This window comes from Vitis riparia, chromosome 13 (assembly GCF_004353265.1).
Source record: "Vitis riparia cultivar Riparia Gloire de Montpellier isolate 1030 chromosome 13, EGFV_Vit.rip_1.0, whole genome shotgun sequence".
Taxonomy (NCBI): domain Eukaryota; kingdom Viridiplantae; phylum Streptophyta; class Magnoliopsida; order Vitales; family Vitaceae; genus Vitis; species Vitis riparia.
In genome coordinates, this window is record NC_048443.1 from 14,444,300 (window position 1) to 14,448,617 (window position 4,318).

A 4,318-nucleotide genomic window follows, 5' to 3' on the forward strand; every position below is an offset into this window, starting at 1 on the left:
TTCATTAGCACTTTCTGAATCACTTTAAAGTTTAAAAATAATATTTTTCCAATGTGCATAGGATTTAGAAAAAACCTAGGATAGTTATGCATGTTCCTAACTTGATCCGAGCATAAGAAACGAAGAGATCTGGGTTTTTCCCTTCACCATCAACATACAAACCCACTACCAGTAGTTTAGGTATGGATTCTTTTCATTATTATGATATACTATGAGACGTTCCAAAGTCAATTAATAATAGTTGTTGTATTATATTATACTTTTAATTATTATATTGTGTTCTATTATACTTTTCCTTATTATACTTTTCAATGATTGTTGTTATATAGTGGTGGTGTCAATTAATTTGAAGTATGAATCGCATTATAATATATCAAGTAACAAGGTGTTTCCTATATTGCGTAATGGTTTTTTTTTTTTCACTGGTACATTCAAACATGGGTTCCTGAATACAATTCATTTTTAGTTCAAGCTTTATGAGAGTTTTCATGTGGTCACTTATTTAATTTTCATTTAGTTTAATTTTAGTTTTTTTTTCATTTGAATGAAAGTTAGTTTTTATAATTTAGTTTTGATATTTTAGTTTTGTTTTTTTTTAGTTGAATAAAAGATACGGTTTTGATATTTTTGTTTTGTTTTTTTACTAGGTGGAAAAGTGGGTTCTTTTAAATACTTTAATTTTTATTTTTATTTTTAGTTTTGGATGAATTTTGGTTGATAATGGATTTTTTTTTTTTTTTAAATTTGGCTTTGGGTAATGTTAGGTGATAATGGAAAAATTGGAACTTGCATGATGTTCCAAATTCAATTAATAATAGTCATTGTACTATATTATACTTTTAATTATTATATTGTGTTATATTATACTTTTCATTATTATACTTTTCAATAATTGTTGTTGTATAGTGGTGGTATCAGTTAATTTCAAGTATGAATTGCATCATAATATATCAAGTAACAAGGTGTTTACTATATTGTGTAATGGTTTTTTTTTCATTGATACATCCTGACATGGGTTCCTGAATACAATTCATTTTTAGTTTGGGCCTTGTGAGAGTTTTCATGTGGTCAATGTGGGCTATTGCTTTATTTAATTTTTGTTGAGTTTAATTTTAGTTTTTTTTTCATTTGAATGAAAGTTAGTTTTTATAATTTAGTTTTGATATATGTATATATTTGCTAGGTGGAAAACTGGGTTCTTTTAATTACTTTTAGTTTTTTTTTTTTAAGTTTTGGATGAATTTTGGTTGATAATAGAAAATCTAGTTTTTTAAAAAAAAAATTAGTTTTAGGTAATGTTAGGTGATAATGGAAAAATTGGAACTCGCAAATTGTAGTTATGAATATTGGGTGAGAATGGAAATATTAGATTTTTGTAAACTTTAGTTTTGAATGAATTTTGGATGATAGTGGAAAATTAAATTTTTTTTTTTTTTTTTAAATTTAGTTTTGGTTAATGTTAGGTGACAATGGGAAATTTGGAATTTGCAAATTTTAGTTTTGAATTTCGGATGATAGTGGAAAAGTAATTTTTAAAATTTTATTTTTGGATGATAGTGGCAAATTATTATTATTATTATTATTTTAAGTTTTAGATGAATTTTGGATGGATAGTGGATTTTTTTTATAAAAAAAAATTAGTTTTGGAATCTTGAATGATAGTGAAAAGTGATAAATATAATGACTTTTTTTTTAAAGACAAAAAATCGTGTACGAGGTTAATAAAAGTTTCTATTTTAAAATGTAAGTTTTAGTTAATTTTTTAATGTTAATAGGAAAGTGTTTTTTTATATATAAAAAAATAGTTTTAGATATTATTTTAATGTAGATAAAAGTTAGAGTTTTAAAAATTTTAGTTTTCGATTTTCTTTAATGTTAATGAAAGAATTAAATTTTGTTTATTTTTTAGTTAGCCTAATTGTCACACCATTCCAGATCTCTCATTCAAGGATTTGAATCTTTGAATTATGGGTTGAAGACCTTTACCCTTTCGGAGTGACTAAATGATCTACAAGGAAGCAAATGATTTACTCTGGAGCAATAGGGAGTTGTTATGTTGCAGACATGGATCAAGTTGTTAGGTGCTGGAGATTAAGCCTTTAGGGTAAAAAGTGATAAGGTAAATCTGTGTAACTTGATTTCTTCTAATAGTGGATTTAGATTAATAGGTCTTAGACCTAGTGGCCTTTTATCTCCACTGCTTGTGGGGGTTTTCCATATAAAAATCTTGTGTCTCATTGCATATTTTTTTATTTCTACTTATATTCTAATTGATGATATTAGTAACCTTATGATTGATTATCCTAAGTTAAAGGCCGCTATTCCCGACTCATAGGCGGGAATAGAATAAGGCCTTGACCGATAGAGTTTTTTATTATTAGTAGGAGTGGCAACTGGGGGTCCAGGGGAACTCCCCTGGGAAATCTTCCTTGAGTGAGAGAGTGACCCTGATAAGGGGCACGAACGGTAAGTTGTTTTATGGATATTACTATTCTGGCAAGCAAGTCCGCTACTCCTGACTCCGAGGAAGGAATAGAATAAGGACTTAACCTTTTAAAAGCTTTCTGACAAGTATGGAAAAAAGTACTTCTTGCTCATTATCAAGGTTATTGGGTTAGTTATCTTAGTGGTTCTGGTTGTTATACATATAACTAATTATTGTTTTCCCTAACTACTCTCGAGATACCTTTTATTGATTTGTTGGGATTGTTATTGAGTTTGTTAGGTTGGTTAATACGTTAGTTATTGTTATCCCCAACTTATCTATTTATATTTCAAATATTAAAAATTATATTATCTTTATTCCTAAACAATTATAGGGCATCCTAAAATTAAAAATCATATTTTTATAAAACAAAAGATTTTGGATATAATCCATTTAGTTATTTGGGGTATCCCTAATATCTATTAGAGTAAGAAAAAGTTTATTATAATTTATAAACATTTATTTAAATTTTTAAATCATTCATTCACCCCCTCACCCCTCTAAGTGTTCCCTATTAGACTTTCAATTGTTATTCAAGTGGTATTAAGAGCAATACTGTAGACCCTCCATTTTGTCCCTTTAGCACATACCTTATTAGGTGATCTTTTAGTATGCTATAGTAGTTCCTTGGTAGCCCATGTTACTCGTACAACTAACCTTTTTGAGTCACCTTAGAGACTTTGGTTGAGGGATTTATCTAACCCCTTATCGTGACCCTTGGCAGCCTTGAGTTAGGCCAAGGATTTTCCTTTCTTTTTAGGACAACTCATTTAAATACACTTTTAAGATAACATATCTAGGCCCATTTAGGTGCACTTGGCCCACTTAGGCTCACCTAGGCCCATTTTGCCACACCTTGGCACACTTAGGTTTACCTAGTCCTGCTTAGGTCACCTTTTTGGCACATCTTGCATGTTTCACATGGCTTGCATGGCTCACATGGCTTGCATGGCTCACATGGCTCGCATGGCTTGCATGGTTTGTTTTTATATAGTTGCATAACTTGACTTTTTATTATTATATTTTTATTTATTTTATTTATTATCTTGTCTATTTCCTCATTTATTTTATTTTCTTGTTAGTTTGTCATTTTTTTTTTTTTTGTAATACTTGTTCTTGTTCATCTATTTTAATTTAATAATTTTGTTTAAATATTTTTTTATTATTTAATTTAACCTAGTAAATTTGTAAAATGTTTTATCTAATCTAATAACTTTGTAAAACACTTTTATTTAATCTAACCATTTTCTAAAACACTTTTATTTCATTTAATAATTTTCTAAACACCTTTATTTAATCTAAGAATTTTGTAAAATCTTTATTTATTTATTTATTATTTTATTTAATCTACTAACTTAAATTTTGTAGGGAAGTACACCAATGGAAAGATAAAGGTGCTTACGGTTTGAAACTCGAGAGGGTAGCTACCATAGTGATTCGAAGAGCAGACATATGGAAGAAATGAATGGAGCCATGTTATGAGGAGGATTCGGCTTACATATGAAAAAGGAAATGTTGAGCGAAAAAGAAAGAATGTAACTCGCCTTTTGGAAAAGGAATCACGTGATGATGGAAAGAGGCTTCAGCAATGTTCTGGGTCAATGGATACTTTAGATAGAAAAAGAAAAGATATGTTATATTTTAAGAAGAATTGAGGTGGCATATAAAATATACAGACTGTATTCTGGAAGGGATTCAGCGGGGGAATTCTTGGAAGGAAAAGACACTATTTTTTGGAGAGATTCAGCAGCATTTTGGGAAGAGGAATCACGCTGGTCTATGGGAAAATTTTTCAACACATCTCAAGAAGGATATTCAAGAGGGTTTTGGGAA